This window comes from Triticum urartu, chromosome 3, assembly GCF_003073215.2.
Source record: "Triticum urartu cultivar G1812 chromosome 3, Tu2.1, whole genome shotgun sequence".
Classification (NCBI taxonomy): domain Eukaryota; kingdom Viridiplantae; phylum Streptophyta; class Magnoliopsida; order Poales; family Poaceae; genus Triticum; species Triticum urartu.
This window is the reverse complement of record NC_053024.1, coordinates 34,742,117-34,754,170: the sequence shown is the minus strand read 5'-3', so window position 1 is coordinate 34,754,170 and position 12,054 is coordinate 34,742,117.

The window sequence follows — 12,054 nt, the reverse complement described above, 5'->3', positions numbered from 1 at the left end:
GAGCAAGAAACATTAACTAACACAACTACCATATGTCAGTAGCAAACATTGATATGAAATAGATGTCTAGCACCCAAGATTGGTATATTATCAATTGATCCAAGTTCTCCATTGGCACAACAGTTTTTTCGTCATTGCAGCAACAAAAACAGAAGAATTTTAGTAAGCGGACTGAAGATGTTTTGACTACCTAGACCTAGATAACAAAATATTGGACATAATTCATATCAACTGGTTGTGTACGAAATACGTGCTGCCTAGTTAATAAAGATTGGGTATACAACAATCAATGGGTGAAGAGAATAGTACAAGGATAAAACAGTACAAGTATTGTACTTATTACCCACACACAGAAAACTCGAACTCAGTTGTAGAAACTTGGGGCCAACCATCCGTTGTGCTAAGTCATTGCGTCTGTCACCTCCATGATTTCCTACTCTGCTCCCGCCGAACTGGAGAAGAAATCGAGATAACAAAATTTTGGAGGATTTCACATGAACTCATTGTACTACCAAATACATGGTGCCTAGCCCTAGATAATAAAGATTGAGGCATTTACTAACAAGGAATACACAACAAAAAATGGTTGAAAAAAAAACAGAACAAGCTAGGATAGAACAGTACACCGTCTGTACTTAGTAGACACAGGGGCAGACGCACCAGGTAAATTTCGTGCTTATACATAGTACAGATTTTTGGGCTGGGCACCCGTAATTAATGGATCTGGACACCGGCCAGCACACCGTGCATCCACGCCTGCCTAGCAGCTATTGGTTCGATCGATTAATCGATCCCTTTTCCATGTACGTGCGCCTGTTAAAAAAACGATCGATCCATTAATCGATCACCTGTGTGGATGTACCTGCGCCTGTCCGGTTGCTCGTCCGCTCGGTTTCTCCGCCTCATTCCCTCATCTCGTCACGGCGTCCCCCACCCTTTTCCGTTGCCCCGCCAGTTGCCGGTCCGCCCAATCGCCTTGTTGGGTATGGAGAAGGGAAGGAGAGGAAGAAGGATTCCGTGGGTCGCAGGATTCGACAGTTCCTACGCCGCCCTCCATGATCTACGCAAATCCCTAGCGCTGTTGCGCGTTTGGGGAAGAGAGAGAGAGACCAGAGGTGAAACCGGGAGGGAGAGAGAGGAATTCTCGGTGTGGCAGTGGCACAATTAGCGGAGATTCGGTGGAGGTGATCAAGGTTTGGCCATCGGGCAGGACATACGGGTAGTCTGCCGGCAGAACATTCAATTTGGCGCATTGGTTTATAAGGCAGACCTCTTGATGTAATTTGGATTGTTAGATGTGATTTAGGTGGGTTGATCGGACGTTCCTGGTAATCCCGTGTACATTTATTGGTGTGGCTATGGGGTAACTTAAGTTTGCTTTTTTAGTAGTAGTGGAGATTGGGAGTTGAGCCTTGGAGCTACACCACGTGAAGCCAAAACTGTTTGGTTAAATTTCTTTCCGCACCGGAAGGTGACAACGGTTTGCTTCATGTACTATTGCATCGTGAAAAGTTCAGTTGATACAACAAGGATGCTTGAAGGTATTGCAGGAAGTCATATCAGCTAAGATGAAATTATCATGTGATGAATAGAAATTGAAGGAAGATGATTTGGGAGCCTTGAAGCGTGTCGTTGCAGTCAAACAAGTTCGGCTGGGTCGGACTGGACAGTCTGACGGATCGACACAAGTCGGTTGGTACAGAAGACGGTGGTGAGATCGGCGAAGCCTCCATAGGAGCGTGATGGTGATGGTAACCGACTTCTGGGCGTGGAAACACGTGATGCAGGCCCCGAGGGTTTGTGTGGCTTCGACAAGACTATGGCGCTGGATTGATTTAAGGTGGTGTATACATGGAGCTTGAAGTCGATGAGGCGCAGGGGTGGACTGATCATCTACCATGGAGTCATGTTGAAGGTGGAGTTGAAGTCTGACGGAAGACTTCACTCTGTGTTGATTGAGGGGCTACGGCGTAAGTGCACGAGAGTCGAAGCCTATTCAGTGGCGGGAAAAGGGAGTGACACGTAGTTTGGACTAGAGCCCAGTGTTCTGATGGAAGCATGAAACTCGTCATCGGTCGGTGATGATCGGTGGTACTCTGCAGTGGGGGTTGAGTGGTGTGGGTTCGTGATCCTTGAGACTACTGGGACAACGGAGGCTTGACGCATTAATAGCGGTGAGGCGTGCGGTACGCACGAGGCAGGGAGACGGGACAGGGCTCTGGTGGTCATACATGTGGTGAGACAACTGCGAATTTTACTCGGGATGACTACAAGTAACGGTGAAATTCCTTCAAGTTTCAGACAGGCGGTCAGGAAAGGAGCGGTGATGTTGAGTTCAGGTAACTCTTACGTGTGACACCCAATATGTGAGTTATTCACTTTCGCGCGGGTCAGTGATCAGTTTGTGATGACGTTGGACTGATGCTCTGGAAGTTGGGAGCACAAACTAGAGTAATGAGGAACTTAATTTTGCTTGAGCGTTGACTGTGGTCAACAAAAGAAGGGACTACAAGTTGCAGGTGGAGTCATATGGAGTCTTTGGAGTAGCAGCGTTACTCACGATATAAGCTCAAGTCCAATGTACATGGAAGTTTGACACATGGACAAATTTAGGGTGGTGGAGAATATTCGACAAGGTGGAGTTTGTTAGAGTTGTGTCGAATATAGTGTACAACGTAGGTTACAGTTGGACTCTGAGTAGTATTGTGTTCAGATAAGATATGGAGTCGTGTCCTAGTAGGACACTTGTATCCTATGCCTCTTATATATATCAGGGGTGGACACACGATGTAACCTATGCCAACATAATAGCACCGGAGCGCAGGGGAAGCCGGCGGCATGTGCCGGTGTCCAGGGCGACCGGGTGCGGTATTGTGACGGTGTCAATGGGGAGGAGCGCCCATAGTCAGGCCTCGGAGATGTAGCCATATCGGTGAACCTCGTTAACAAATCTAGGTGTCATTCTTGTGTGATTGCTTGACCTTGGATGATCAACGGTATGCCTCGAATTTATTCTAACACCTCTGCCGCCTTCTAAGGAGCGGCTCGAGCCGCCGCCGTTCTCCTTCTCTAGATTGAGTCTGCCTTGGTCGCACGTCTGCCGGCCGCCGCCTCCTCCCAGCTCGCGGCCTCGGACTTCTCAGCCGGCCGCCGCCTCCTCGCGGCCGCGGCCCTGCGACTTCTCCACCCGCCGCCGCCATCGAACCTTTCCTCTGGATGGAGAGAAGACGAGGGGAACTGGACCCGGTCCGACGTCCAGTTCGGGACGCCCATCTCCCGATTCGGCGCTCTCGATCGGGGCGCTCTTCGTGCTCGTCCTCTAGATCGAGCGCCATTTCCGCCGCTGCTTCTTCTGGTTTCGGGCGCTGGTGCTTGCCTCGCGTGTGAGTGCCTTTTGGACTGATTGCACGCTGGGTGCACGTCTGCCTTTTGGGCTGATTCTGTTGGTTGTCCCATAGTGCAAAAAAAGAGAGAAAAACAAACAAACTGTTATGGCGTTTACGACACGCCTGCATTTCTGTCGCTGCCTACAGACTCCCGACGGTGTTCCATATATTGATCTTGTCTCGCACTTGCACCGTTGTTCGGTGCTTGGTGCTCGTCCGTGTGTGATGCTGTCCTCTATGGTATCTTCAGCAGGCTGTGATGGTCTTTACTCATCGACTCTTCTCGCTGATTTCGCCCACGAGGTTGGTGCCTGCTCTACACCGACTCCTCTCACGGTTTTCGCGCGCGGCGGTGATCACTCTATGCCGACTCCTCTCGTGGCTTCCGCGCACGCACTGCGACCGATCTACGTTGACTCCCCATGTGGCTTCCACATGTGGCTCTACGTTGACTCGCTACTCTCGGTTAACTCTACATCCGGCTTCCATGGGTGGTGGCGACTGCTCATCTTCGTCAGATGTTTGAAGTCCATCTCTTCTACCGAAGCTTCTGTCGTGTCCCTGTCTGCGCATGAGATTGCACAGTTGCGATGCCTGCTTGATGCTTGGGACTCTTCACCGACAGTTTCTGCAGGTTCTGTGACTAACTCTTCTGGCATTCAGGTATATCCCCATGGATTCTTGATACTGGAGCATCTTTTCATATGACGTATGATTCTTCCACTTTGACCTCTATTCGACCTGTCGAGTCTCCTGTTCGTGTTCTTACGGCTGATGGCACTCCCCTCCCTGTAGCTAGTCGAGGCACTCTTTGCACTTCTTCATTTCATGTTCCCTCTATCTCTCATGTTCCTCGACTTACCATGCAACTCATATCTGGTGGTCAGATTGTTGACTTTAGTTGTAGGGTCATTCTCGACTTTGATTCGTGTTCTGTTCAAGATCGCCGCACGGGTGCTCTTCTTGGTGCTGGCCCTCGACGCTCTGATGGTCTATGGGAGCTTGACTGGCTTCGTCTTCCTTCCGTTGCCAGTGCCGCCAGTCTCGCAGCCCTGTAGCTGCACCTACCAGCTCTTTTCAGCAATGGCATCATCGTCTTGGCCATTTATGTGGTTCTCGTCTCTCGTGTTTGGTTCATCGCGGTGTTCTGGGGTCTATCTCCGGTAATGCTTCGTTGGATTGTTTGGGTTGTAGACTTGGTAATCAGATTCAGCTGCCCTACCCTCATAGTGAGTTAGTGTCCGAGCGTCCTTTTGATATCATTCACTCTGATGTTTGGGGTCCGGCTCTCTTCTCTTCGAAAGGGGGTCATTGCTACTATATTATTGTGACACCCGGGTAATTAAGCTACAGTAAACCCTTGCTAATCATGCCAGGTCATCATAATTAAACTTTTGATCAACCTCACTTGTTTCAAACTGAGATCAAATTCATATTCAAATAACAAGTCAAATTATAATTTCATAAAACAATGAATTAAAAATGTTCAAAAGGTTGTAAGTATTCACTAACCAATTAACAAACATCAAGCAACATTATTGGGAATATTAATATGCCTCTACGATATTTAAAATAGGAGCAAACAACATTTAAATTAACCATTTAAAAATAAACAAATATTTATCCTTTTCAAAATGTTTTGAAACTTTGCGTGTAGCTCCATTATATGACCCAATATTTATGTGGCAAGTTTTGTATTCAAAAAAATTTATTTGATAGCTGGGACTAAATAGAAAACAGAAAGTTAAATAAATGAAAAAGAAAATACAAAACCGAAAACAAAGAAAAGTAAAAGGCAAACCCCCTCACTGGGCTTCGGCCCAGCAGGCCACCTGCCCAACTGGGCCATGACCCACCTGGCCGGCCCACCCGCAATCCTTAACCCCCACTCCCCTCCCAGTCAACCACCGACACCCCCCACTCCCACCAAAATATCTTCCCCCCTCTCCCCCGATTGGATCGGGATCGAGGGAGGAGACCGTCAACGCCGCCGCCCGGATCGCCCGTCGCCGTCCATCATCGCCGGACCTCCTCGCCGGCCTGCCTCCCCTACGCTCGGCGTCTCCGTCCTCCTCCACGACCCCCACTGCCCCGCCCCCACAACACCCCGTGAGCCCCCCTCCTTCTTTCCCCGTGTACACCGACGCGACACTCTTCGCCTTGCCTCGCTGCAACAGCTGCGGCTGCTGCCCATGGACACTGTCGAAGCCACTCGCCGTTGCTCCCATCGTGGCCACGGCCTCGCCCTACTGCTGCTCGCGCTGCCTCGCGCTCCCTTGCACGCCCCCGCACGCGCCCGTGCCGCGCCGTACGCCGTGCTTGCTGCCGCTCCTCTCCTACTCCGCTCTGCTGCTCTGCCGTGTTGCGCGCTGCCGTCACCACCGTCGCCTCGCCCGCTGCCTGCCCGCGCGCATCCGCTCCTGCTGCTGCCGTGGCCACCCCGAACCTACCCGTCCACGCCACTGGCCGCCATTGCTCCGACCAGTCAGCGCCTATTCCGGCCACGGCCAGCGCGCCGCCCAGTTCCCCATGTCGCCCGCTCGCGACCACCACCGCCCCGCGCCGTCCCGCTGCAGTTCGCTGGACCTGTCGCTTGCCTCTGCCTCGCTTCCAGTTGCCCGCTGCGGCTCCTCGCGCGCGCACGTCGCCCCGCTCACCGAATCTACTCGAGACCGCCCGCGGCGACCCCGCCGGCCACCGCGGCCATCTGCGCCGGCCTCCCGCTCCAGTTCCACACCTTCGCCGCTTCCCCTGGCCGGCGTCATGGGCGCCGACGGCCATGCCAATGGCCTCGCCCGAACCAACGCTTGGGCCTATGTCACGAGGCCCCCACGCCCCAGAATGTTTAAAAAAAAGGAGAATGTAAAAAAAAAAATTAATTAGTTAATTAAATAATTAATTAACTTAATTAATCAATTAAAGAATTAATTAAACTAATTAATCCTGATTAGATTAACCTAATCAATTAACTAAAGCCTAATTAACCTAACAGAGTATGACAGGTGGGTCCCATTGGACCCACGCGCCAGTTTGACCGAGTCAACCCTTGTTGACTGCTGACGTCAGCATGACATCATGCTGATGTCATAAATCCTATTTCGAATTAAATTAAATAATTAATTAAATTCCAGAAATTAATAAAAGCTTTAGAAAATCATATCTTTTAATCCGTAACTCGGATTAAATTATTTTCAACATGAAAGTTGCTCAGAACGACGAGACGAATCCGGATACGCAGACCATTCGTCCGCCATGCATCCCTAGCATAGCAAACACGCAACTTTCCCCCTCCGGTTTATTTATCCGAAAACGCAAAACACCGGGAATACTTTCCCGGATGTTTCCCCCCTTCACCGGTACCACCTCGTACCGCGTTAGGGCACACCTAGCATCACGCTTTGTCATGTCATGCATCGTCATGCTTTTGTTTGCATTATATTTATTGTTTCTTCCCCCTCTTCTCTCGCTAGACACCGAGACCGACGCCACTGCTACCCAGTACGACTACGGTGTTGACGACCCCTCTCTCTTGCCAGAGCAACCAGGCAAGCCCCCCCCCCTTGATCACCAGATATTGCCTACTCTTCTCTATACTGCTTGCATTAGAGTAGTGTAGCATGTTACTGCTTTCTGTTTATCCTATCCTGATGCATAGCCTGTCCTTGCTACTACTGTTGTTACCTTTACCTGCAATCCTAATGCTTAGTATAGGATGCTACTTTATCATTAGTGGCCCTACCTAGTTTTTCGTCTGCCATGCTATACTATCGGGTCCTGATCACTCGGGAGGTGATCACGGGTATATACTATATACTTTATACATGATACATGTGGTGACTAAAGTCGGGTCGGCTCGTGGAGCACCCGCGAGTGATTCACGGATTGGGGGCTGAAAGGACCTTTGTCCCAACGGCCCTCTGTGTGGATCTTTGTGGCGAAGCGACAGGGCAGGTTGAGACCACCTAGGAGAGAGGTGGGCCTGGCCCTGGTCGGCATTCGCGGTTATTTCAAGATAACAGGTTTAACGAGATCTTGGTATTTGATCTGAGTCTGGCCACTGGCCTATACGCACTAACCATCTACGCGGGGACAGTTATGGGCACTTGACGTCATGGTATCAGCTGAAGCCTTCCTGACGTCAGCCACTGAGCGGCGCGCGCCGGGTTGGACCGCGTAACGCAACTTCCTTTGTAATGGAGGTTGCTAGGTCTACTCTCCGGCCGCCCACGTAACATGCAGGTGTGCAATGGGCAATGGGCCCAGACCCCTGCGCGCATAGGATTTAGACCGGCATGCTGACCCCTCTGTTGTGCCTAGGTAGGGCTGCGACGTGTTGATCTTCCAAGGCCGGGCATAACCCAGAAAAGTGTGTCCGGACAAAGGGGATCGAGCGTGTTGGGAAATGTGGTGCACCGCTGGATGGAAGTTTATCTATTCAAATAGCCGTGATCTTCGGTAACAGGACGACTTGGAGTTGTACCTTGACCTTATGACAACCAAAACCGGATACTTAATAAAACAGACCCTTCCAAGTGCCAGATACAACCGGTGATCGCTCTCTCATAGGGCGACGAGGAGAGGATCATCAGTTAGGTTTATGCTATGCGATGCTACTCGGTGAACTTACCATCTACTCTCTTCTGCTACTGCAAGATGGAGGTTACCAGAAGCGTAGTCTTCAACAGGATTAGCTATCCCCCTCTTATTCCGGTTTTCTGCAGTTCAGTCCACATATGATACCCTTATTCCATTTGATACCAATGCATACTTTTGTAGGGTAGCTCCTTGCTTGCGAGTACTTTGGATGAGTACTCACTGTTGCTTTGCTCCCTCTTTTCCCCCTTTCTATACTCGATTGCTGCGACCAGACGTTGGAGCCCAGGAGCCAGACGCCACCGTCAACGACGACTACTACTACTCGGGAGGTGCCTACTACTACGTGCAGCCCGCTGACGATGACCAGGAGTAGTTTAGGAGGATCTCAGGCAGGAGGCCTGTGCCTCTTTCGATCTGTATCCCAGTTTGTGCTAGCCTTCTTAAGGCAAACTTGTTTAACTTATGTCTGTACTTAGATAATGTTGCTTCCGCTGACTTGTCTATGATCGAGCTATTGTATTCGAGCCCTCGAGGCCCTTGGCTTGTAATATGATGCTTGTATGACTTATTTTATTTGTAGAGTTGTGTTGTGCTATCTTCCCGTGAGTCCCTGATCTTGATCGTACACGTGTGCGGGTATGATTAGTGTACGATTGAATCGGGGGCGTCACAATTATCTTTATAGATGATTTTTCTCGGTACACTTGGATCTATTTCATGGATTCTCGTAGTGAGGTCTTATCTATATACAAAAAATTTGCTGCCATGGTTCACACCCTGTTTTCCACTCCTATTCGTATTTTTCGCACAGATTCAGCTGGTGAGTATATCTCTCATGCACTACGAGGATTTCTTGCTGAGCAGGGTACTCTTACTCAGTTCTCTTGCCCTGGTGCTCATGCTTAGAATGGTGTGGCTGAGCGCAAGCATCGTCACCTTCTTGAGACGGCGCGTGCGATGATGATCGCTGCCTCTTTTCCTCCTCACTTTTGGGCTGAGGCTGTTACCACTTCCACCTATCTGATCAACATTCAGCCTTCTACAGCTCTACAAGGTGGTATTCCTCTCGAGTGTCTTTCTGGTCATCCTCCTGATACGGCGTGTACGTTTGTTTGGTTGCGTTTGCTATGTTTTGCTTGCCCCTCATGAACGCACCAAACTGACCGCTCAGTCTGTTTAGTGTGCCTTTCTAGGATATAGTGATGAGCATAAGGGCTATCGGTGTAGGGATCCTGTCGGTCGCCGGATGCGTATTTTCCGAGATGTGACTTTTGATGAGTCTCGCCCCTTCTACCCATGTCCATCCTCCTCAAGTTTTTCAGCGGAGGACATCTCTTTTCTTATGTTTCCAGATACACCTCCCTCTGTGCCCAGTATTCCTATTCCTCGTCCTGCTATTGCAGATCAAACGCCGTCCTCTCCTACGGTGTCTTCTCCTCCCTCATCGCATGACTCTCCACCTTCATCACCGATACCTTCCCCTTCTCCATCTTAATCACCGATACCTTCCACTTCTCCACCTTCATCACCGACACATTCTCGGTCTCCACCTCTAGTGATTCCTGTTGGGGAACGTTGCAGAAAACAAAAATTTTCCTACTCGTTTCACCAAGATCCATCTAGGAGTTCATCTAGCAACGAGTCATCAGATGCATCTACATACCTTTGTAGATCGCGTGCGGAAGCGTTCAAAGAACGGTGATGATGTAGTCGAACACGACGTGATCCAAATCACCGATGACCAAGCGCCGAACGGACGGCACCTCCGCGTTCAACACACGTACGGGACGGGAGACGTCTCCTCCTTCTTGATCCAGCAAGGGGGATGGAGAGGTTGATGAAGATCCAGCAGCACGACGGCGTGGTGGTGGATGCAGGGTGTCACAGTAGCAGGGCTTCGCCTATACTACGAGAGAGAGACGTAACGGGAAGAGAGGGAGGCGCCAAGGCTCAGGTATGAAGTCCTCCCCTCTCCTCAACTATATATAGGGGTGCCAAGGGGGGTGGCCGGCCCTAGGAGATGGGATCTCCTAGGGGGGCGGCGGCCAAGGGGTGGGGGGCTTGCCCCCCAAGCAAGGGGGCGCCCCCCTTAGGGTTCCCCCCCAACCCTAGGCGCATGGGCCCTTGGGGGGTTGGCGCCCCAGCCCACTTTGGGCTGGGTTCCCTCCCACTTCAGCCCATGGGGCCCCACGGGATAGGTGGCCCCACCCGGTGGACCCCCGGGACCCTTCCGGTGGTCCCGGTACAATACCGGTGACCCCGAAACTTGTCCCGATGGCCGAAACAGCACTTCCTATACATAATTCTTTACCTCCGGACCATTCCGGAACTCCTCGTGACGTCCGGGATCTCATCCGGGACTCCGAACAATATTTGGGTTACTGCATATACATATCTTCACAACCCTAGCGTCACCGAACCTTAAGTGTGTAGACCCTACGGGTTCGGGAGACAAACAGACATGACCGAGACGACTCTCCGGTCAATAACCAACAGCGGGATCTGGATACCCATGTTGGCTCCCACATGCTCCACGATGATCTCATCGGATGAACCACGATGTCGAGGATTCAATCAACCCCGTATACAATTCCCTTTGTCAATCGATATGTTACTTGCCCGAGATTCGATCGTCGGTATCCCAATACCTCGTTCAATCTCGTTACCGGCAAGTCACTTTACTCGTACCGTAATGCATGATCCCGTGACCAGACACTTGGTCACTTTGAGCTCATTATGATGATGCATTACCGAGTGGGCCCAGTGATACCTCTCTGTCATACGGAGTGACAAATCCCAGTCTTGATCCATGTCAACCCAACAGACAGTTTCGGAGATACCCGTAGTATACCTTCACCCAGTTACTTGTGACGTTTGGTATACCCAAAGCACTCCTACGGTATCCGGGAGTTACACGATCTCATGGTCTAAGGAAAAGATACTTGACATTGGAAAACTCTAGCAAACGAACTATACGATCTTTGTGCTATGTTTAGGATTGGGTCTTGTCCATCACATCATTCTCCTAATGATGTGATCTCGTTATCAATGACATCCAATGTCCACAGTCAGGAAACCATGACTATCTGTTGATCAACGAGCTAGTCAACTAGAGGCTTACTAGGGACATGTTGGTGTCTGTTATTCACACATGTATTACGATTTCCGGATAACACAATTATAGCATGAATAAAGACAATTATCATGAACAAGGGAAATATAATAATAATGCTTTTATTAATTGCCTCTAGGGCATATTTAACAGTCTCCCACTTGCACTAGAGTCAATAATCTAGTTACATTGTGATGAATCGAACACCCATGGAATTCTGGTGTTGATCATGTTTTGCTCTAGGGAGAGGTTTAGTCAACGGATCTGCTACATTCAGGTCCGTATGTACTTTACAAATATCTATGTCTCCATCTTGAACATTTTCACGAATGGAGTTGAAGCGACGCTTGATGTGCCTTGTCTTCTTGTGAAACCTGGGCTCCTTGGCAAGTGCAATAGCTCTAGTCTTGTCACAGAAGAGTTTGATTGGCCCCGACGCATTGGGTATGACTCCTAGGTCGGTGATGAACTCCTTCACCCATATTGCTTCATGTGCTGCCTCCGAGGCTGCCATGTACTCCGCTTCACATGTAGATCCCGCCACGACGCTCTGCTTGCAACTGCACCAGCTTACTGCCCCACCATTCAAAATATACATGTATCCGGTTTGTGACTTAGAGTCATCCAGATCTGTGTCGAAGCTAGCGTCGACGTAACCCTTTACGACGAGCTCTTCGTCACCTCCATAAACGAGAAACATTTCCTTAGTCCTTTTCAGGTACTTCAGGATATTCTTGACCGCTGTCCAGTGTTCCTTGCCGGGATTACTTTGGTACCTTCCTACCAAACTTACGGCAAGGTTCACATCAGGTCTGGTACACAGCATGGCATACATAATAGAACCTATGGCTGATGCACAGGGGATGACGCTCATCTCTTCTATATCTTCTGCCGTGGTCGGACATTGAGCTGAGCTCAATTTCATACCTTGTAACACAGGCAAGAACCCCTTCTTAGATT